Here is a 24,711-nt window from a genome sequence, read left to right as displayed (position 1 = left end):
TCACCTGGAAGTTGCTGGTGTGACATCAGCAACATGTGAATCATAGAATCATAAAGTTGGAAGGGACCTCTACGGTCATCTAGTCCAACCCCATGCACAATGTAGGAAACTCACAATACCTCCCCCTAAATTCACAGGATCTTCATTGCTGTCAGATGGCCATCTAGCCTCTGCTTAAAAGCCTCCAAGGAAGGAGAGCCCGCCACCTCCTGAGGAAGCCTGTTCCACTGAGAAATCGTTCTAACAGTCAGGAAGTTCTTCCTAATTTTGAGCCAAAAACTCTTTTGATTTAATTTCAACCCACTGGTCCTGGTCCTACCTTCTGGGGTCACAGAAAACAATTCCACCCCATCGTCTAGATGACAGCCCTTCAAGAACTTGAAGATGGTGATCAGATCACCTCTCAGCTGCCTCCTCTCCAGGCTAAACGTGTCTAGCTCCTTCAACCTTTCTTCATAAGACTTGGTCTCCAGACCCCTCACCATCTTCGTCGCCCTCCTCTGGACCTGTTCCACCTTGCCTACATCCTTCTTAAAATGTGGTATCCAAAACTGAACACAGTACTCCAGGTGAAGTCTTACCATAGCAGAGTGAAGCAATACCATCTCTTCATGTGATCTGGACACTATACTGTTGATACAGCCTGGGCATTGTGGCCTGGGCGTTCCTCTTTCTATTGGTAAGTCTCCCCACTGGTCAGCTGATCAGTGGCTGGGGAGCCAACGCTGGGGGGTGTGGGATGCCCACATCCAACTGGGGGGGGGGGGGTGTCTGGCATCCCTATAGGAGGACTGTGTCATGTGAATATTCCCTAAACCTGAGCTGCAGGTTGGGAGTAAAGACAGAGGAAAACATCCATCTGGAAACAATTTTATCCCTCATCTGAATGAGTTCAATGAAAGTCAAACATGTTTTTTTAGAACACTAGCTATTGTATTTCAGTAGGGTTTTTTCTCCCTTTAAAATCATTTGATTGATATTTGCATTGATTTTTAATTCGTGCAAGGCATTTAAGGAACCAATCCTGGCAGAACAATTGCCTTTTCAATGGATTTCTGGAACCGATACAAGACAACAGGAGAATTGCAACTGGGTTCATACTTTGATGAGAACAACGCAAAGGAACATGATATGATCACCATCTTCAAATACCTGAAGGGCTGTCATAGAGGATCGTGTGGAATTGTTTTCTGTGGCCCCAGAAGGTAAGACCAGAACCAATGGGTTGAAATTAAATCAAAAGAGTTTCTGGCTCAACATTAGGAAGAACTTCCTGACCATTAGAGCGGTTCCTCAATGGAACAGGCTTCCCCGAGAGCCCCCACCATCCTATTGGCTGGCTTGAAGAAGGCATTTCTCTTTTTAAATAACTTCTCCAAGACCTCCTTGGAGGGTTTTTAAACAGAGGCTAGATGGCCATCTGACAGCAATGAAGATCCTGTGATTTTATGCGGAGGTATTTGTGTGTTTCCTGCATTGTGCAGAGAGTTGGGCTAGATGACTCTCAAGGTCCCTTCCAACTCGATGGGCGTTTTCGCACAGGGCTTACCCTGGAGCGACGTCCCTCTTCACCGCGCAGCGTCTGCGCGGATTTCGCACCAACTGCTCCGCAGAACCCGGAAGAGCCGCAAAGTCCCGCGGTTTTTGCGTCGCAAATGTAAACTGGTTTTTGGCGGTTTACATTTGCGACGCAAAAGCCGTGGGACTTTGCGGCTCTTCCGGGTTCTGCGGAGCAGTTGGTGCGAAATCCGCGCAGACGCTGCATGGTGAAGAGGGACGTCGCTCCGGGGTAAGCCCTGTGCGAAAACGCCCTATGATTCTACATGTGTCTACAAACAGCTTTCGCTCCCAGGCTGGCTGACTTTTGAAATGGATCAACCAATGCCCCCATTATCACAAGGGGAAGAAAAGACAAGCTAATTTTGCAGGCTTACACGCCACCCCCTCCGGCAGTTCTCATTAAGCTCCCCCTTGAAATCAGCAGGCCTATTCAGGACTACAGCAGAGTAGGTGGCTTAAAGCTTACAGCTCAATGACGACTTTATAAATTAACCACCTACTAGAACGCACATTTGACATGGAGAATGTGAAAAAGAGTAATAGCTTTTGGATAATCCTTGCCATTGTTTTCTGGAAGGATTGGATGGGAATAGGAATGGTTCAGAAATAGATATGTTGGATTTTTTTTTTTTTTTGGCTGCCATTAATTACAGATTTTTTTTTTAAGGGTGTTTTCGCACTGACCTTAATCAGCAGCGACGTCCCTCTTCACCGCGCAGGATCTCGCGGATTTCGCACCAATTGCTGCGGAGCACCCGGAAGAGCCGCAAAGTCCCGCGGCTTTTGCGGCGCAAATGTATACCGCCAAAAACCAGTTTACATTTGCGCCGCAAAAGCTGCGGGACTTGGCGGCTCTTCCGGGTGCTCCGCAGCAATTGGTGCGAAATCCGCGCAGATCCTGCGCGGCGAAGAGGGACGTCGCTGCCGATTAAGGTCAGTGCGAAAACGCCCTAAGTTTTCAAAGATTTTATTGATTAACTGTATTGACAATACAGAATAGATATACGGAGAAACATTTTAACAGCCTCCGATATAAATTACTGAGCATATAAGAGCAATGAATCCTGTACAATATAAGAACATAAGAACATAAGAGAAGCCATGTTAGATCAGGCCAATGGCCCATCCAGTCCAACATTCTGTGTCACACAGCGGCCAAATATATATATATATATATATATATATATATATATATATATATATACACACACACACACTGTGGCTAATAGCCACTGATGGACCTCTGCTCCATATTTTTATCTAACCCCCTCTTGAAGGTGGCTATGCTTGTGGACGCCACCACCTCCTGTGGCAGTGAATTCCACATGTTAATCACTCTTTGGGTGAAGAAGAACTTCCTTTTATCCGTTTTAACCCGACTGCTCAGCAATTTCATCGACTGCCCACGAGTTCTTGTATTGTGAGAAAGGGAGAAAAGTACTTCTTTCTCTACTTTCTCCATCCCATGCATAATCTTGGAAACCTCTATCATGTCACCCCGCAGTCGACGTTTCTCCAAGCTAAAGAGCCCTAAGCGTTTTAACCTTTCTTCATAGGGAAAGTGCTCCAGCCCTTTAATCATTCTAGTTGCCCTTTTCTGAACTAGAAAAAAATATAACTAGAAAATATAACTAGAAAAAAATCAGCGTGACAATATCGTCAAGAGCAGGGGTGCCCAAACTGTGGCTCGGGAACCGCTTGTGGTTCTTTCACACGTATCGTGTGGCTCTTGAAGCCCCCACCATCCTATTGGCTGGCTTGAAGAAGGCATTTCTCTTTTTAAATAACTTCTCCAAGACAAGCCAGCTGGTGGCTTGGATAATGCATTTAAAGTTGGTTTTTTCCCCACCTCTCTCCTCCCCATCTATCTGCCTGCCTCCTTCCCCGTCTTCTGGCTCTCAAACATCTGATGTTTATTCTATTTTGGCTCTTACGTTAAGCAAGTTTGGTCAACCTGATCAAGAGTAAAAGTCTATTTCGTGTAACCAAGTTTACTAACCAATATAATACTCAAAAAATATTTTCCCCAAAAAAACTGATTCTGTGGTGCTGTATGACTGCATCCCAAATATGATGATGATGATGATGATAATGATGATGATGATGAAAATGGTAATTAATTACAGATTCAAATATTTCAAATACCCAGTGTTCAGCTTAGAAACTTTATGGACAACACAAAGTTCATCTCCTGACTCCCTGCCACTCCATTGAACTTTGTATCTTCTGAGAGGAGTCCCCTTTGATGCCTTTCCAAACTCCCCAGATGAATTTGTTCCCTCTTTGGGTGGGAAAGGAAAGGTCCCCTGTGCAAGCACCAGTCGTTTCAGACTCTCGGGTGACGTTGCTTTCCCAATGTTTTCATGGCAGACTTTTTACAGGGTGGTTTGCCATTGCCTTCCCCAGTCATCTACGCTTTCCCCCCAGCAAGCTGGATGCTCATTTGACCGACCTCGGAAGGATGGAAGGCTGAGTCAACCTGGAGCCGGCTACCTGAACCAGCTTCCGCTGGGATCGAACTCAGGTCGTGAGCAGAGGGCTCCGACTGCAGTGCTGCAGCTTTACTACCCTGTGCCATGAGGCTCTCAAGTGTAGATGACTGGGGAAGGCAATGGCAAACCACCCTGTAAAAAGTCTGCTGTGAAAACGCTGTGAAAGCAATGTCACCCCAGAGTTGGAAATGACTGGTGCTTGCACAGGGGACCTTTCCTTTCCTTGGTGGTCAAAAGTGTTGTCAAGTCACATCTGACCTATGGTGACTTCGTAGGGTTTTTAGGACAAAGGACATTCAGAAGTGGTTTGTCACTGCCTGTTTCTGCGTAGTAATCGTGAACTTCCATGGTGGCCATCCATCATTCAAGTACTAACTTCAGCCAACCCTCCTTTGCTTCTGAGATCTGAATGAGACTATTCTAGCCTGGGCCATCCAGGTCACGGCTTGGCGCTCCTGCTTTTTGTGTGACCTTTGTTAGGTTCTGAATGTTGATGCTGAGAGCTTTGTTAGGTTAGGTTCTGAATGTTGAACAAGTTTCTGGAGAGGCAGCGATGTTCTACAGCAGTGTTTTCCAAACCGTTCTGTGGAACTGTGAGATTACTCTTAAGCCTATCAGGGTTGCTCAGTGGGGTGATGGGTAATGGTGGGCACCATCCCAATGTGCAGTATCTTTCTTATTTATGTATTTGTTTGTTTCTTTGATTTTTAGCCCACCCTTCTCATAGAACAAGCTGAGGGTGCGGTGCATCATAAAAGACAATCAGCAGTTATAAGCAATTAAAATATATATATCCTCACCTCCAAAATTATTTCCCTTTAATGTTTCTCCATATGAAAAGTTGGGTATGTCTAGAATCAGGGATGGGATTCTAGCAGGAGCTCCTTTGCATATTGGGCCACACCCCCGGATGTAGCCAATCCTCCAAGAGCTTACAGTAGGCCCCGTAAGAAGAGCCTTGTAAGTTCTTGGAGGATTGGCTGCATCAGGGGGTGTGGCCCAATATGCAAAGGAGCTCCTGCTAGAATTCTATCCCTATCTGGAATTAAGAGGAGGAGGAGATGGTTTTCATACTCCGCTTTTCTCTACTTAAAGGAATTTCAAAGCAGTTTACAATCTCCTTCCCTTCCTCACCCCACAACAGGCACCTTGGGAGGTAGGTGGGACTGAGAAAGTTCTGAGAGAACTGTGGCTGGCTCAAGGTCACTCGGCTGCCTTCATGTGAGAAAGGAGTGGGGAACCAAATCCAAATCTCCAGATTAGAGTCCACTGCTCTGAACCACTTTGACTCTTGAGAATCTGGTCCATGCTCCACATGGAGAAAATGTGAGCACTAGGATCTTAGGATCCTCTAGTATCCTCTATGACACTAGGGTTCTAGTATCCTCTATGATACACAGGAATCCATCATGGATAAAGATCTTCTGAAGGTGAAAGGGAAGTTTGCAGTCTACTGCTCTTGTGCTCAAGGTGAGGAAATAAAGCTAGTTTCTCAAAGCATGAATTGCGCTTGAGCCAAAGACAATGGAATACCCAAGTAAAGCCCAAGTGAGGGGCTATAGTGGAACAGCCTCTGCTTTGCATATGGAAGGTTCCAGGTGCAATCACCAGCATCTCCACTTAAAAGAATGAGACAAGAGGGAGACAAGACAGCCAGTTTGGTGTAGCGGCTAAGTGTGCAGACGCTTAACTGGGAGAACCAGGTTTGATTCTGCACTCCTCCACTTGCACCTGCTGGAATGGCCTTGGGTCAGCCATAGCTCTTGCAGAGGTTGTCCTTGAAATGGCAGCTGCTTGGAGAGCTCTCTCAGCCCCACCCACCTCACAGGATATCTCCTTTATCAAGAAGATAAAGGAAATTGCAAGCCGCTCGGAGAGTCTGATTCAGAGAGAAGGATAGGGTATAAATCTGCAGTTTCCTTCTCCTTCTCCACCTTCTCCTCCTTTTCTTCCTCCTCCTTCTTCATTGAAAGACCTCCGCTGGAGACCCTGGAGAGCTGCTGCCGGTCTGAGTAGACCGTACTGACCTTGATAGACCAAGGGTCCAATTCAGCATATGACAGCTTCATGTGTCCATACGTGTAGAATGTTCTACAAACAACTCAGTGACTATGGGAACAATCCAGACCAAGGTTAGCATATTTAAGGACCACTGTTGTCAAAGAGCGAGTTAAGCATGAACTGACCCTTTTCTAAATTAAATCAATGGGGGTTCCTCTTTGTCGTACAGAGTGCTCTTTTGATTGCTGGATCCCGCCGCCATGGACTGTTGTTTTCTCTTATAAATGTTCCCTTCCATTGATTTCTGCACTGTATTATGGTTGTTCCTTCTTTTCAAACATTCTACTTTTTCATCAACCATTTTTTGCTTCATCAGGCAGAGGTTTGCTGCTGTATTATGGATCGACGATGCAAACGTTTCATTTCCCAAAATGTCGAGGTACTAACTATTATCATTAAAAAGGAAGTCCTGCCATTGATGAGATGAACGCTCTGTTGTATATCATTTCCCCCCCCCCCCCGCCCAAAAAAGCCACGTTTCTTAGATATTGAATCAGGAGAAAAAAAAATTCCCCCCTGAGAATATTTTCCAAAGCAATCATTTTGACATGAAATATTTCCACCCCAAAACCGCCACTCTTTTCAGTAACCACTTATGGCCGTGCTCTGGTCTCTTGTATAAATATGTACTTTCTATTCATCAATGGGAGGTGGGTTGAAAGGAAATATTACCCTGTAGGTGGGGAAGCCAGGGAGATGTACAAAGAGATGGTATACGCTATGTGAACCTAGTTAAAGACGATTTACTGTTGACTTTGAATACCGGTACAAAAGAAATCTTTATTTAAATAACAAAAGACAGAGCTCTTTTTTTGTAGCAGAAGCTCCTTTACATATTAGGCCACGCACCCCTGATGTAGCCAATCCCCCAAGAGCTTATAGGAGGCCCTGTACTAAGAGCTCTGTAAGAGCTCTTGGAGGATTGGCTATATCAGGGGTGCGTGGCCTAATAGGCAAAGAAGATCCTGTGACAAAAAAAGCCCTGGCACTGGATAGTTCATCTGTGTTTAAAGGGCCAGCTCTTTCAATCACAATCTGGAAGGAGGGACAAATCCCAACGCCCATTGCCACAATCTTTATTGCCAGGTGCAATGCCCATGCCATTGACAACTCACAGTACCATGCAGGGCCTTTTTTTTGTAGCAGGAGCTTCTTTGCATATTAGGCCACACACCCCTGACATAGCCAAGCCTCCTGGAGTTTATGGTAGGCCCTGTAAGAAGAGCCCTGTAAGCTCTTGGAGGATTGGCTACATCAGGGGTGTCTGGCCTAATATGCAAAGGAGTTCCCGCTACAAAAAAAAGCCCTGGTGCCATGCATGTAAACATACATGAAACTGCCTTATGCTGAATCCGACCATTGTTTTGTCAAATGTTGTCTTCACAAGCTGGCAGCGGTTCTCCAGAATTTCCAGCCAAGGTCTTTCACATAACTTACCACCTGCTCATTTTAGGTGAGGATGCCAGGGATTGAACCCAGGACCTTCTGCATGCCGAGCAGATGTTCTGCCATTAAGCCACAGTCCTGCCCCTAACTTGTAATCTGCATCTTGCCTCTGGATGCATAGATTTGCCACAATGTATTTTGCCACTTGGGGCATGGTTATGTTGGTGTTCAGTCACAAAGTCGAGACCAACTCTTTGCTACCACATGGACCAAGTCATACCAGGCCCTCCTGTCTTCCACCATTCTCCGAAGTCTGCTCAAATTCATGTTAGTTACATCAGAACACTGTCCAGCCATCTCATCCTTTGCCGTCCCTTTCTTCTTTTGCCTTCTGTCTTTCCCAGCATCAGGATCTTCTCCAGAGAGTGCTCCCTTCTCATTTGGTGGCCAAAGTATTTGAGCTGTAGCTTCAGCATCTGACCTTCCATTGAGCAGTCTGGGTTGATTTCTCTTAGGACCGACTGATATGATCTTCTCACAGTCCAAGGGACTTTCAAGATTCTCCTCCAGCACTATAACTCGAAAGCATCTATTCTTTTGCGCTTGGCCCTCCTTATGGTCCAACTCTCCCAGCCATATATTGCTACTGGGAATACCATAGCTTTGACTATATGGATTGTGTTGGCAGGGTGATGTCTCTACTTTTTATTATATTGTCTAGTTTTGCCATAGCTGTCCTCCCAAAGAGCAAATGTCTTTTAATTTCATGGTCCAGTCATCTCATCTTTTGCCATCCCCTTCTTCTTTTGCCTTCTGTCTTTCCCAGCATCAGGATCTTCTCCAGGGAGTGCTCCCTTCTCATTGGGTGGCCAAACTATTTGAGCTTCAGCTTCAGCATCTGACCTTCCAGGGAACAGTCTTGGTTGATTTCCCTTAGGACTGACTGATTTGATCTTCTCGCAGTCCAAGGGACTCTCAAGAGTCTTCTCCAGGGAGTGCTCCTTTCTCATTGGGTGGCCAAAGGATTTGAGCTTCAGCTTCAGCATCTGACCTTCCAGGGAACAGTCTGGGTTGATTTCCCTTAGGACTGACTGATTTGACCTTCTTGCAGTCCAAGGGACTCTCAAGAGTCTTCTCCAGGGAGTGCTCCTTTCTCATTGGGTGGCCAAAGGATTTGAGCTTCAGTTTCAGCATCTGACCTTCCAGGGAACAGTCTTGGTTGATTTCCCTTAGGACTGACTGATTTGACCTTCTTGCAGTCCAAGGGACTCTCAAGAGTCTTCTCCAGGGAGTGCTCCTTTCTCATTGGGTGGCCAAAGGATTTGAGCTTCAGCTTCAGCATCTGACCTTCCAGGGAACAGTCTTGGTTGATTTCCCTTAGGACTGACTGATTTGACCTTCTCGCAGTCCAAGGGACTCTCAAGAGTCTGTTCTAAATGAAATTTTCTCACAGCGTTTGACTTTTTTCACTGACAGAAAACAACAACAACTGACATTTCATCCCCCCGGCCCATTTTTTCCCCTTGACACAGTGAGGGTGGTATATGAAATAGGGTTGCCGAACCCCAGGTGGTAGCTGGAGGTCTCCTGAAATTACAACAAGCCTCCAGGTTACAGAGATCAGTTCCCATAGAGAAAATGGCTGCTTTGGAAGGTGGGCTCTATGGTATCATACCCCACTGAGGTGCCTCCCCAAACCTCGCCTTCCCTAAGCTCCACCCCGAGAATCTTCTGGAATTTCCAAACCCAGAGCTGGCAACCCTACAGGGGTGTCGAACTCATTTGTTATGAGAGTCAAATCTGACATAAATGAGACCTTGTCGGGCCGAGCCATGCCAGGTCGGGCTATGTGTGTACTTATTTAAGGTTACATAGCAGAAATATAAACTTTATAAAGGACACAAACAAACGCAAAAATTTAAAAAACAAACACACTTATAAACATCCTTAAAACATTAGCACTCATCTTAGAGGAGCTTTCTTGGTATTTCTCCCATGAGATTCAGGGAACTGGGCAAAGGAAGCTCTGGCTCTTTCCTTCCTTCCCCAGGGGATGAGGAAGGGGACGAGCCTCAGCCAATAGAAGGAAGAGAGAACTGGGCAAAGGAAGCTCTGGCTCTTTCCTTCCTTCCCCAGGGGATGAGGAAGGGGACGAGCCTCAGCCAATAGAAGGAAGAGAGGCTTGGCTCAGTAGCTGTGCGATTGAGCAAGCCTTGCAAAGCAAGCTGTTTGCAGAAGGAAGCAAGAGAGGAGAAGGAAGCACTCGACAGCCAGGTGCTCGGGGGCCTGGTAGGAGCCCTCCGGGGGCCTGATGAATAGCTGTGGTAATCAGGGAAACTCCATTGTCTTTTGAATCTTATGGGATTGTTGCCTGAAGGCTGAAGAACCCTTTGATGGCTCTGTAACCTCCGTATCATTATTTTTGATACAAAATGATTCTGCATTCTCAACAAGTGAGATTAATAAAAGGGAACACAGGCTGCGGCAAATCAAATGCAAGACTGTGATCAGGCAGGCAAAAAGGGACTATGAGGAGCATATTGCAAAAAACATAAGGACCAACAATAAAAAATTCTTCAAATATATTAGAAGCAGGAAACCAGCCACGGAGGCAGTGGGGCCCTTGGGTGACCAAGGGGTCAAAGGATTACTGAAAGAGGACAGGGAAATGGATGAGAAGTTGAATGCATTTTTTGCCTCCATCTTCACTGTGGAAGACGAGAAGTGTTTGCCCGCTCCAGAACCACTAATTTTGGAAGGGGTGTTGAAAGACATGAGTCAGATTGAGGTGACAAGAGAGCAGGTCCTACAACTGATTGACGGATTAAAAACTAATAAGTCACCAGGTCCAGATGGCATACATCCATGAGTTCTGAAAGAACTCAAAGTTGAACTTGTGGATCTCCTGACAAAAATATGTAATCTTTCATTGAAATCTGCCTCCGTTCCTGAGGACTATAAGGTAGCAAATGTCACCCCCATCTTTAAAAAGGATTCCAGTGGAGATCCGGGAAATTACAGGCCAGTAAGTCTGACTTCAATACCAGGAAAGTTGGTAGAAACCATTATCAAGGACAGAATGAGTAGGCACATTGATGAACACAAGTTATTGAGGAAGACTCAGATGGGTTCTGTAAGGGAAGATCTTGCCTCACTAACCTGTTACAGTTCTTTGAGGGGGTGAACAAACATGTGGACAAAGAGGACCCAATAGATGTTGTTTACCTTGACTTCCAGAAAGCTTTTGATAAAGTTCCTCATCAAAGGCTCCTTAGTAAGCTCAAGAGTCCTGGAGTAAAAGGACAGGTTCTCTTGTGGATCAAAAACTGACTAATTAATAGGAAGCAGAGAGTGAGTATAAATGGGCAGTCTTCGCAGTGGAAGATGGTAAGCAGTGGGGTGCCACAGGTCCCATGGTCTTTAACTTGTTCATTAATGATCTGGAGTTGGGAGTAAGCAGTGAAGTGGCCAAGTTTGCAGATGACACTAAATTGTTCAGGATGGTGAGAACCAGAGAGGATTGTGAGGCACTCCAAAGGGATGTTGAGGCTGGGTGAGTGGGCGTCAATGTGGCAGATGAGATTCAATGTGGCCAAGTGCAAAGTAATGCACAAGAATCCCAGCTACAAATACAAGTTGATGGGGTGTGAACTGGCAGAGACTGACCAAGAGAGAGATCTTGGGGTCATGGTAGATAACTCACTGAAAATATCAAGACAGTGTGCGATTGCAATAAAAAAGACCAGAAGGGAATTGAAAACAAATCAGTCAGTATCATATTGCCCCTGTATAAATCGATGGTGCGGTCTCATTTGGAGTACTGTGTGCAATTCTGGTCACTGCACCTCAAAAAGGATATTATAGCATTGGAAAAAGTCCAGAAAAGGGCAACTAGAATGATTAAAGGTTTGGAACACTTTCCCTATGAAGAAAGGTTAAAACGCTTGGGACTCTTTAGCTTGGAGAAATGTCGACTGCAGGGTGACATGATAGAGGTGTACAAGATTATGCATGGGATGGAGAAAGTAGAGAAAGAAGTACATATATATTTTGGCCACTGTGTGATACAGAGCGTTGGTCTGGATGGGCCATTGGCCTGATCCAACATGGCTTCTGTTATGTTCTTATGGTCTCTGTAATGCCCCTTTGTGGTCTTATGTGGGATCACCTGAGGTAACATTGCTGATCCTAATGATTTTTGCTGAACTTCCTTTAAAATTCCATCAGATGTTTTCTCGTGTTTTGCCATACTGACCTTAAACATTGCTTTATGCAATGATCTGGCCAATTAGGGAAATATAGTTATCTTCCTGAATTCCCTCTAGGTCTTTCACAATTCTTGTAGATCTTTCACTGCTGTGGAACCCTCTAATTTCACTTCTATCTCTGTTTTCTGCTGTTATATGGTTGCATCACTGAACAAATGAACATTTAGCATGACGTCACATTGGGGATGTAGATATATAAATTGTGGTGCTTCTTTGATCTCCATTAGATGCTTCTTCATTGGATGCTTCAGTTTCAGACAACGCTGTGTGTTTCCATCCATGGCCACAAGTTGTATGCAGCTAGATTATGGGACTAGGGCAACCACAACCACAGGGTACAATCAAGGAGGCCCCTCATTTTAGATAAATGCATTTGATGGTATATGTTTTTGGTTTTCTTTTTTTTTTTAAAAAATAGGATATGCAAAGAAGCAGCTAAGTGGAAGAACATATGCAAATTATCCCAGGTTCAGTTCCTGACATCTCCATCTAAATCAGGGGTGTCAAACATGCAGCCCAGGGGTCAAATCAGGCCTCCAGAGGGCTCCTATCAGCCCCCCTAGCAACTGGCTGTCATCTGCTTCCTTCTCATTCTCTCTGGCTTCCTTCTGCATCACAGCTTGCTTTGCAAGGCTCACTCAAACACGCAGCAGAGCTACTGAGCCAAGCCTCTCTTCCTTATATTGGCTGAGGCTCCTCCCCATCCTGATCACCTGGGGAAGAAAGGAAAGAGCCAGAGCTTCCTTTGCCCCGTTCCCCGAATCCCATGGGAGAAATGCCAAGAAAGCACCTTTAAGATGAGTGTTAATGTTTTAAGAATGTTTTAAGGTTGTTGGTTTTTTTTTTTTTAAAATCTTTGTGTTTGTCTTTGTCCTTTATAAAGTTTATATTTCTGCTACCTAAATAAGTACACACATGGACCGACCTGACATGGCCCGGCCCGACAAGGTCTCATTTATGTCAAATTTTGCCCTCATAACAAATGAGTGACACCGCTGATCTCAATAGTTCTTGTGGTAGATGATGTGCAAGACCTCCAGCCTAAAAGCCTGAGAGTTGTAACCAGTCAGAGAAAACAGGATTGCCCTTGATGGACTGATGGCTTGACCCAGTAGGAAGGAGTAAGAACGAAAGAAGATATTGAAGAAGATATTGGATTTATATCCCTCCCTATACTCTGAATTTCAGAGCCTCAGAGCAGCTTACAATCTGAGAGAGCTTTTGCAGCAGGGAGGGAGTATATTGGGGAGATTTGCTCTAGGAGCATCCGGGAAAAACTCTGTGGTTTTCCCGGATGCTCTAGCAATTTGGGAGGGAAAACTCTATGGTACCATAGAGTTTTCCTCCCAAATTGCAGAGGCTGCAGGGGACTTGGCAACCCTATTTTCTCCCCTCCCCTTCTCTGACAATCTCCCCCTCCTCTTCTCTGTCAACCTATCCCCATCTCTTTTGCCCCACCCCTTTTCCGCCAATCTTCTCCTCCCCTTCTCTGTCAACCTACCACCTCTCTATTTCTGCCCCCCTTTCTCCCCCAAGTTTTCAGAAACATTGGTTTAGACTCAGTGTGGCCCTGATCCACAGATTTAGGTATTCACAGATGGGGGCCACACTTGAGTGATAGATATATAGATTCCTTCCCTTTTGCTGAATATACCAAACATACTTTTCCTTCTGATTCTCTCCGGGGTACCTGGCACATCCTAACAATCTCACCTTAATTGACTCAGTTTACAAGAACCTGAAAAGGAGTCAAGAGGCAACATCATATTGCTATTTCGGGCAATACAAGCCGCAAGAGGCTGGAAATGAAGCCGCTCCACCAACAAAGTGCAAGATGATGGTTCTGTTAAGGCAGAGAGAAAGACCTGAGAGCTAGAAGAGGGAGAAAAGTACACTTTCAAAGGTGGGGGGAGTGGAAAGCAAAATGCCAGTGCCAGAAACTTGAATTTACAAAGCTATGGGGACTTGTGTAAATTTCAAATGCATTGATGCCGGAGGCAGAGAACTCTGATGTGAAGATGGGTAAAGTGTACCATTCAATTGGTGTTGTTCTCAGATGTCAGTCTCTGACTTTCCAGCAGAAGATTGCTACCAGCTTCCTATCAATATATCTAGCAACGGTCACGACAATTGAATCCTGTTTGACTAATGGTGATATTTTCCAGCATTTCTCTACGATATCATGCTGACACTTAAGACAAGTCCACTCTTACAACAGAGTAAAGGAATGTGGGTTTTCTTTGTTTGTGGCCTACTTGAGAGCCAGTTTGGTGTAGTGGTTAAGTGTGTGGACTCTTATCTGGGAGAACCGGGTTTGATTCCCCACTCCTCCACTTGTACCTGCTGGAATGGCCTTGGGTCAGCCTAGGGTTGCCAACCCCCAGGTGGGGGGATGGGATCCCCCGGTTTGGAGACCCTCCCCCCGCTTCAGGGTCATCAGAAAGCGGGGGGGGGGGGAGGGGATGGAAATGTCTGCTGGGAACTCTATTATTCCTTATGGAGATTTATTCCCATAGAAAATCATGGAGAATTGATCCACGGGTATCTGGGGCTCTGGGGGGGCTGTCTTTTGGGGTAGAGGCACCAAATTTTCAGTACAGCATCTAGTGCCTCTCCCCAAAATACCCCCCAAGCTTCAAAAAGATTGGACCAGGGGGTCCAATTCTATGAGCCCCAAAAGAAGGCGCCCCGATCCTTCATTATTTCCTATGGAAGGAAGGAATTGAACTCCCTTTGGAGTTCAATTATGCTTGTCACAGCCTTGATCTTGGCTCCACCCCTAATGTCTCCTGGCTCCACCCCCAAAGTCCCCAGATATTTCTTTAATTGGACTTGGCAATCCTAGGTCAGCCATAGCTTTCACAAGAGTTGTCCTTGAACGGGCAGCTGCTGCAAAAGCTCTCTCAGATTGGGAGTATATTGGGGAGAGCCACTGGATGCTATACTGAAAATCTGGTGCCTCTACCTCCAAAAACAGGGCCCCCAGAGCCCCAAATACTTGCAGATCAATTCTCCATTATTTTCTATGAGAATAAGCCTCCTTAGGGAATCATGAGTTCCCAGCAGACATTTCCCTCCCCTCCCCCCACTTTCTGATTATCCTGAAGCGGAGGGAGGGCCTCCAAACCAGGGGATCCCCTGCCCCCACATGGAGATTGGCAACCCTAATAAGCTGCCAACCCTAATAAGTTGCCAGACTGTGATCCACATGAGCTAGGGCCTTCTCAGTGGCTGCACCAGCAATGTGGAATGCCTCCCAGAGGCCATAAGGGCCTTGCGGTATCTCTCCCAATTCCACAGGGCCTGTAAAACGGAATTGTTTCGACAGGCCTTTAATATCAAACAGGAGAGGATGGCCACTCTACACTGCTGAGTGACATCATTATATCCACCACAAGATCACTGTCAGAAGAAAGAAAGTTATGATCCCACCTATACCGAGCTTTGAGTAACACCATGAAATGCATTTTAATTGTTAATTTTTATCGTTTTACATTGCAGTTTTAAATTATGTTTTGATTGATAGCTACCCTGAGTCCACTTGCGGAGAGAGTGGGATGGAAAACAACAACAACAATAATAATATGCAAATGAGTTCCTGCTGGGCTTTTTCTACCAAAAAAGCCCTGTGCGAAACAATGGCGATGTCAGGGGGTATGGTCTCATATGCAAATGAACTCCTTCTGGGCTTTCTCTACACAAAACTGGGTAGCTGTCTTGGACAGTACAGCATTATTTTCACAACGAAGGTTGACTGAGGCTGCTTCTGGGCTCTCTGTCTTCTCCATTGAGGTTTCCAGTCTGGCATCTTGTACCGACTGCCATCTGGGGCCTGGGTGTTGCCAGTCGCTATGCATATGAGTGTTTTCCCAATTTTTTTTTTCTTTTATTGACCTCGGTTTGATACAATGCAAGATTCATGTCTAGTGCTTATCCCAGTCTGTCATCTGCTCCCTAACTGCCTATATTCGGAGAGCAGAGAACGGATATAAAGGAAGCCTCACTGACAGGTAACAGAGATGTGATATTGCCTTAGAAGGTCAGTCCATGTAGCTGTTGAGAATTTTCGGTGAGAGGCAGCAGCTTGAGAGCAGCCCTCCATCTTTCTCTGTCCCCGGTTAGAACTCCTTTCTTTTCCTCTTCCCGGTTTACATTCCATCATTTCTTTCCACAAGACATCATTTATTGGCATATAAAATAATTTAAGATAGAGGGCTGCCCAGGTTACATATAGGGTTGCCAAGTCCAACCCCAGAAATATCTGGGGACTTTAGGGGTGGAGCCAGGAGACTTTGGGGGTGGAGCCAGGAAACACTGGGGTGGAGCTAGGGGGAGGGGGAAAACGGCTCCGGGGAGCGTGGTGAGCCGCCCCGTCTCGGAGCGGGCAACGCCGCTGCGCAGCTGCTGCCTCTTCTCCGCTTGCCGTGGCTGCTCCTCCGAGATGGGCTCAGCCTGAGCCCATCTCGGAGGAGCAGCCATGGCGAGTGGAGAAGAGGCGGCAGCGGCGGCCTCGCCCGCTCCGCCTCTGGGGTGGAATCGGAGGTGGGGGTGGATGCAGGCCGGGGGCATGGCGAGTCGCGAGTCCGGGTCTAGAAGGGCCCAGATTCGCAGCTCGCCATGCTCTTGGCCTGCCTCCGCCCTTCCCTTCTCTGGTTTTGCCTGTGCTGCTGCTGCCTCTTGGCTGCTCCTCCGACATGGGCTCAGCCTGGGCCCATCTCAGAGGAGCAGCTGCGGTGGGCGGGGAGGGGCGGCAGCGGCCTCGCCCTCTCCAGGATGGGGTGGCTCGCCATGCTTCCCCCTCCCCCCACTTCCATTTTTTTGGGGAGCGGGGGAAGAGGGTGGAAATCCTGGGGTCCCCCGCCAGGGCAGGAGGGTTGGGAAGCCTAGTTACATATTAAAAAAATACATAATCCATACAGAATAAAATTAGGATTACAAGATATAAACCAAATAGCAACATAGTAAAACCTGATACATGGTACTACTTATCAGGATGAGTAGCTATAGCTCTCTCTCTCTATAAAAAAAAAACACTTTTGCTACTAATTCTGGTGTAGTGGTTAAGTGTGAGGACTCTTATCTGGGAGACTCGGGTTTGATTCGCCACTCCTCCACTTGCAGCTGCTGGGATGGCCTTGGGTTAGCCAGAGCTCTGGCAGATCAAAATTATAAAGCAAGAAAAGCACCTTAAAATTATCAGAGGTCTCTAAAATTTGGGCCAATGTGGGGTACAAAAGATCCCAGTGAGATGCCAAATAAAGAGGACATTGGAGAAGAACATGGGCAACGGTCTCAACACAATCCATTTTACAGGGGCAGCACCTACTTGAATAGGGAGTCCTTTGGAATCTGCCAAATAAAATGGCTGACAGAAGGGCATTGAATCTGGCCAAGGAAAAGGGTCTGTGCAAATTTGGAGCTGGAAGTTGGTAGAGGTATACAGCTGGAACCATTATTTCTTTCACTGGCATAAACTTATTAATAGTTCCAGCAGGAGCTTCTTTGCATATTAGGCCACACACCCCTGATGTAGCCAATTCTCCAAGAGCTTACAAGGCTCTTTTGGAACATTGGCTACATCAGAGATGAGTGGCCTAATATGCAAATGAGCTCCTGCTAGAATTCCACCCCTGATAGTTTCTTTTAGGGCTTTTTTTTTAACAGAAATGCACAGGAACACAGTTCTGGCTGGTTTTGCATCAGGGGGTGTGGCCTAATATGCAAATCAGCTACTGCTAGACTTTTTCTAAGCCGAGACCTCAGACCATGAAGGAAGGTGGTTGCTTCACCCAATTCCTTCTTCACACAACACCTGCAGTTGCGAAGGGATGGCTTCTCTCTGCTCCAGCTGGCTCCCTTTCACTCCTCAACTGCTCCTTAGGTGTTCTTCTCCTCCCCAGTCTCTGACACTCCGCTCCTTCTTGTACCCCTTTGCTGATCCCCCTCTCTGCCAGCCGCTCCCAATCAGGGCTTTTTTTTTGGTAGCAGAACTCCTTTGCATATTAAGAGTTTGTACAGGGCCTACTGTAAGCTCCAGGAGGATTGCCCAGTTCGGTGTAGTGGTTAAATGTGCGGACTCTTATCTGGGAGAACCGGGTTTGATTCCCCCCTCCTCCACTTGCACCTGCTGGAATGGCCTTGGGTCAGCCAGAGCTCTTGCAGAGGTTGTCCTTGGAAGGGCAGCCACTGTGAGAGCCCTCTCAGCCCCACCCACCTCACAGGGTGTCTGCGGTGGAGGAGGAAGGTAAAGGAGAATGTGAGGTGCTCTGAGACTCTGAGGTTCGAAGTGGCTGGTGGGATATAAATCTAATGTCTTCTTCTTGGCTGCATTAGGAGGTGTGGCCTAATATGCAAAGGAGTTCCTGCTACAAAAAAAGCCCTGGCCCCGATCCTGCTAATGGCCCCAGGTGTTGGCAGGGCTGTGCTCTGGGATCAACCCCAGGTCACTCCAGGTGTGCAGCTGCATCCGTCAACCAGCCAGCAGGGATGCTGTCGGCCTTCTGCTTTGCCTCCCTTTCTTGCTGGTGTTGCAAAGACTCCTGGACTTCTCGTTTCTTACGGGAGGCTTCCCTTTAGCACCTTCAGGGGTGGATGGATGGATGGCATAATCTGGGCCCGTACTGGGGCTGGACAACTACTCTAGGTAGTGAAATGAGGGGTATAAAACCTACTACTACTACTATTCCTCTTCCTCCTCCTCCTCTTCTCACATTTCATTTTAAGTAAAATATGACTTCAGCAATGCATGTTGGATTAAAATAGCATGTCAGAAAAGTAGTTGATAGCAAGGATAGTTAAAAGGACATAAGTAATATTCCCCGCTTCTCTGTTGTCATACAGACTTCCCTTGTTAATCACCAAGTTTTACAGAACATAAAGGAAGTACTTCATGCAGAGCTCGTTCTATGCAAATGGGATAAAATCTGTTCTTATTAGGTACCGCTCTGTTTCCTGATGAGCAGGCAAAGTATCTATTTCTTTTTTTTCTCCCCTCCCCGGATACATTTGGTATGCAAAAGACCAAGGGAAATTCTGTGCCTTGATGCATTTATGTTTAACCAGAAGGAATGATCAATCGTTCAGGAATTATTAATAGAACTACTGTGTTTTTTTTTCCCAGAAGGCCTACTATTTCTGGATGGAAAGTGGATGTGTCACATTTGATGCAGCTCGTCACATTTCATCCATCACCTCAAAACCTGCGGAGCGTGATCCAGTTTTGCATTGTCAACACTACTGGGTTGGACCACGTGGCACGGAAAGTCAAATTTAAAACAAAATAAAATAAACACCACTAAAGAAATATAGCTTTAAATTAGCGCAGCTACACATGTTTAACTTCCCTAAAGTAAAATGGCTGTTAGAGACCAGTTTTCAGGTTTTATAAAGCAGAGAAATGTAAGTGTATAGGTCAACCTGCTAATTGTGCTGGAATGAGGGGACTGTAAAGTGACATTCCCCGCTGGGCAAATTAACACAAGACACAATCTGTACCCTTGAGGGTCTTATACCTTAGTCTCTTGGATAGCTCTGATGAATAAATTCATCATTGGGAATCAGTCTATAGGACAGCAGGGGAAATCTGATAATCTTGGCATAGTAAAATCCTGTATTTGCCTGAAAATCATCTTATCGGAGCAACTTTGCTTTCAGTTTTGCTTTCAGTTGATTGAAAATTCAATCACTTGATTGACTGAAATCCATTTCAGGTATCCTGACAGGACATAGATATTTTATCCAGTCTGGAATTTTCAAATGTTTTTTTTTTTATGTCTTTAAAATATTTATTAGCTACTTTTCTACCTTATAGGAACTCAACATCACTTACGATATAATCAACCAATAAAACATAATGAGATACATAAAACTGTTAGTATAAAAGCAATAATTCAACTGGTGGTAGGGCAGAAGAACCAACATTAATTGAATGTCATTCTGAGTAAATCTTCAACTGCCTCCTAAAGGTTGAGATCAAGGGGAGGAGGTACACCCCCGTGAGAGTTATTCCATAATCATTGGGGCTGCCACTGAAAAGGCCTTCTCTTGTGTATCCACCAGATGAGCTTCTCTGGTCAATGGGACAGTCAAGAGGGTCTCTCCCTGTGATATTAGTACCCAGACTGGAATTTATGGTATGAGACAGACCTTCGGATGCCCTTGTCTCATCTCAAAATCAAACTTCAAGGAATCCTGGGCCACAACTCCAAAGTTTATCTTCAGTGCTATCCGGGCCGGTGTTGTTCCTTCTGTTGACTGAAACTAATGGGCTTAGAAAAGTGTAACTCTGCTTAGGATAGCACTTTGAATGCCACTGTAAGCGCCCCATGTATTTGGAAACATGAGTAGCGTAAGCATGCTCTAGGACAGGGGTGGCCAATGGTAGCTCTCCAGATGTTTTTGCCTACAACTCCCATCAGCCCCAGCCAGCATGGTCAATGGCTTGGGCTGACAGGAGTTGTAGGCAAAAAACATCTGGAGAGCTACTGTTGGCCACCCCTGCTCTAGGAGATATTCTTGCAAAGAACTCCATGATCAGAAGTCAAAAGCCGGTTTGGTGTAGTGGTTAAGTGTGCAGACTCTTATCTGGGAGAACTGGGTTTGATTCCCCACTCCTCCACTTGCACCTGCTGGAATGGCCTTGGGTCAGCCAGAGCTCTGGCAGAGGTTGTCCTTGAAAGGGCAGCCGCTATGAGAATCCTCTCAGCCCTACCCACCTCACAGGGTGTCTGTTGTAGGGTGGAGAAGATATAGGAGATTGTAAGCTGCTCTTCGTCTCTGATTCAGAGAGAAGGGCAGGGTATAAATCTGCAGTCGTCTTCTTCTTCAAAAGTGACTTAAAATCCCAGGAGGATAAAAAAAGGAATGGGATAAGGATGAACCCCCTCCCTGTCTTCTTGTACTGTGTGTGCATTGAGTCCCCTATCTCCTCCTATGAGGATTTGCCTTCCAGACATGTCTCGCTTGGCGATGAAAATGTGAAGTAATTTGAGCATCCTAAAGCAGAATGCAATGTGCAGTATTAACGATACCGTTGTCATTATTACCGGCACAATAGATCCGTAAATAAATCTGGCTGACGATCAAATTAAATTGTCTGAGGTCAGTAACATTTTTTTTTTTTGTATTGTCTGCCAATTTGCTGAAGCTGCTTGAGAAGGCATCTCAAAAATAGCTTGAAGAACGTTTATAGCATAAAGACACCTGGCACACGATGCTCAGGAATTCACCATAATAAGCCTTGCTTCACTTGGCTCGTTTCTGTCTTGTCAATGTTCGTTAAATATTGATAATCTCCAGTGGGAGGTTCAGAATGTTCATTTTGCAGGTACGAGCAGGAAGCTTATTCAGTGAAGCATTTTTTTTTTATACTCTTAACTTGTACGGGCTATGTTTGGGGATTTTTTGTTACACTGCACAAGCCCTGTAAAATTCCATCTTGCCAAACCACATGGGGAGAGCGTAAGCAGTGCGAGTACTGTGTAAATTAAATCTTGTGGCTGCGTTAGGCTTGTATGGTCTAATTCTATGTCGGAAAAGGTGCAGTCAACTGAAAATAAATACTGCAAAATACTTTGTGTAGACCACTGGGCAGGGTGTTGCATTGCGGTTTTGTATCTCGTTCCCCAATGTTACATAACCGATGAAATGGTTCTGCAAGGAAGATACCAACTAGAGACATCCAGTGATTTCACACACACCAGTTTCCCCCCCCACCACCACCACCCAAAGGCTTCACTTCTTTTTATTTAATTCATCATTACATTCATTTATATATTGGATGGTTTCATCCCCAATGCTTTCAAAGGGAAAACCCTTTGAAACTCTTCCTCTCCGCCCTTACTATGGCTGCCATGGGTCCAGCCAACCAATTAGACGTTTTGTACCTCATTACTTTCTATCACGTACCTCTTAATCCTGCATTGATATTCCTGAACTTTTGGGACTCACTTGATATCCCGATTATTCAACGTGAACAGATTATCAGCCTGTCAGTGGCTACCAAAGACTCAATAGCCTCATTCTGGAAAGCTTCTGCTGCTCCATCTTTCACCACATGGCTTTCCAAAGTGTGGGGACACTTTATGATGGACAAAATTAGCTCCAATCTTCAACAGTCCAACTCCTCCAATTCTATGCTCAGTTGTTCCCTTTTGAAGACTATGTTACTTCCCAAGAAATTCCTCCTTACAACTCACAAATGTCCCTATTCTGTTTTTTATTTCCTTTTTTTGCCTTCAACGTTCCCTCTCTTTTCCGAGGAAGTGGTTGTCCGTCTGTTTTCAGTTGTTACTTTTGTCTTTACTTAACTTACCTGCAAATATATTTAGCTTTTCAATATATTAGTATTTTTCTTTTTATTTAAACTGTAATTTCCATATATTTCTAGCTCTTTCTGGGTTTTTTTTTTTCTTTCAGTTTCCTTTTGGTCTCTTTAGTTCTACCATATTCTCTTTTGCATTATTATACAAGAAGCAGTTAAAGTTTATTGATTTTAGCCTTCTATATTGTGCTAAGTCTATATCCAGAATCAATGTTATTTTTATCTATGGTGGAATTGTTTTGCTTGGTGACTTGTACCTGTGTCTGCATTCATCTGAATTTTCTTAATACAATTTTGTGATTTTTTTAAAAAAGAAATTTTATTAGAAGAGAGTCTCCCATCACCCCCACGGTCTCTGTAGCCAAGGAACTACAATTCTGTGCATCCTGGCAAATGTAGTCCTTGGGGGTATATGTCGGCTTGAATCCAGGGACAGCCTTTTCCAGGCAGCACTGAGAAAGGACGTGCATGATATCCCAGAAACTGTTGGTTTGGGCCATTACCATGACTTTCTAGAATGGGAAAGAAAGAAAGAAAGAAAGAAAGAAAGAAAGAAAGAAAGAAAGAAAGAAAGAAAGAAAGAAAGAAAGAAAGAAAGAAAGAAAGAAAGAAAGAAAGAAAGAAAGTGTTAGCTAATGAAAATTTGCTCCTGAAACAATCCATGTTTAAATCTTTGGGCACTTTTGCATGTGCTAATTAATGCACTTTCATTCCACTTCCAGTGCACTTTCCAACTGGATTTTACCAGTTCACATTGTAAAATCCAGATACAAAGTGCATTGAAAATAGATTGAAATCGCATTATTTAGGGTGTGTGGAAGCACCCTTTGGGTGCTGCTAGCTGGCTTGTGCTGGTATTTTTCTTTGATCTTACTAATTTCCATTACAGTGGCATTATTCTCTTCAAATCAAAACCTTGCAAGGTAGTAGCACAGATTGCTTTCAGCCAATCACCTTTTGAGAAAAACCACAAAAGGTTGCAGTTCTCTTCCCCTCTCTTCTGTTTATGGGGGCAGAGCCCTTTTGCTCTTTCCAAGTCCTATGGCTGAGAAAATAGAGAGATGGAACACCTTGTTCGGTGGCTTGTAGAATTCGTCCCCTTGGCCCAATTTTCTTGAAACCTTGCCATTCTTTACAGGACAGGCAGCAATCGCTATGCTGCAATGTTGGTGTCATTTGGTTGAAAAGCAGCCATTACTCCCCAAAAGTTCCCTTTAGGAAAAAATGGCGTGTTAACAAAAAGGGATGGGAAGTCTTCAATGGAAGCCATTTTTATTTTGTGAAAAGAAATAAATACTTTGGCCACCAAATGAGAAGGGAGCACTCAATGGAGAAGACCCTGATGCTGGGAAAGACAGAAGGCAAAAGAAGAAGGGGACGGCAAAAGATGAGATGGCTGGACAGCGTTACTGTTATAACTAACACAATTTTGAGCAGACTTCATATGATGGTAGAAGGCCTGGCGTGACTTTGTCCATGGAATCGCAAAGAGTCAGACTTGACTGTGTGACTGAACAACAAAACAAAAATCAAGCCCCTTTATTCAAACTGCTTGAAAATTAGAGAATCATTAGGTTACAGGGAGAATTGCATTCCAGGCAAATTTGGTGTCCTTATAAACAGCTGCCATAGATCCTCATATGCATTCTTCATTGAAAATAATGCTCCTCAACTCTGGCCTTCTATTCTATTCTATTCTATTCTATTCTATTCTATTCTATTCTATTCTATTCTATTCTATTCTATTCTATTCTATTCTATTCTATTCTATTCTATTCTATAAAATCTGCAGATTTCCACCAAGGAAGCCATTGTTGAGAGGGTCTAATTTTTTACAGCAGTATTCCTCCCTTGGGAGGTTCCTCAGCAGGGTTCCAGTCCTCAGTTCCCTGCCATTGATAACTTGACGAATGGGAGAGAAATGGGAGAGGGGCATCAAAGGTCACCTTCTAGGAATTTATCCTAGTCTCTGTGGTCATGACTATACACATTAGGGGGAAATCCTATAACAACACATGCAAATGACATCACCTCCTCCGGAAACTCCCTTCTCCACAGGCTCCACCTCCACAGACTTCACCCCTTGGTAGTGCAGGGTAGTGCAGGACCCAAATGTCAGGGTCCTGGAGAACAAATCCCATGGGGAAAGGTTGAAATGGCTTAGTGTGTTTAGCCTGGAGAGGAGACGGCTGAGAGGTGATATGATAACCATCTTCAAGTATTTGAAGGGGGTGGTGTGAAGCTGTTTTCTGTGGCCCCACATGGCTGGACCAGAACCAACAGGTTGAGATTAAATCCAAAGGGTTTTTGGCTAAATGTTAGGAAGAGCTTCCTGACAAAGTGGCTCCTCAGTGGAACAGGCTTCCTCATGATTAGGCAGGGTTGTAAGGAGTGTGCAACTGATAGGAGTTTATGTCATGAGCAGTGTTCCCTCTAAGCTGAGTTAGTGTGAGATCAAAGATTTTTAGCCTCTGGCTCACACATTTTTGTCTTAACTCAAGAAAAATTGCCCCAGAGCAAATTAATTTAATGCAGTAGCTCACAACTTTAATGTCAGTAGCTCACAAAGTAGAATTTCAGCTCACAAGACTCCACAGCTTAGAGGGAACATTGGTCATGAGCA

The sequence above is a fragment of the Heteronotia binoei genome, chromosome 3, assembly GCF_032191835.1.
Source record: "Heteronotia binoei isolate CCM8104 ecotype False Entrance Well chromosome 3, APGP_CSIRO_Hbin_v1, whole genome shotgun sequence".
Classification (NCBI taxonomy): domain Eukaryota; kingdom Metazoa; phylum Chordata; class Lepidosauria; order Squamata; family Gekkonidae; genus Heteronotia; species Heteronotia binoei.
The sequence above is the reverse complement of the archived record's forward strand: the minus strand, read 5'-3'. Positions refer to the sequence as shown.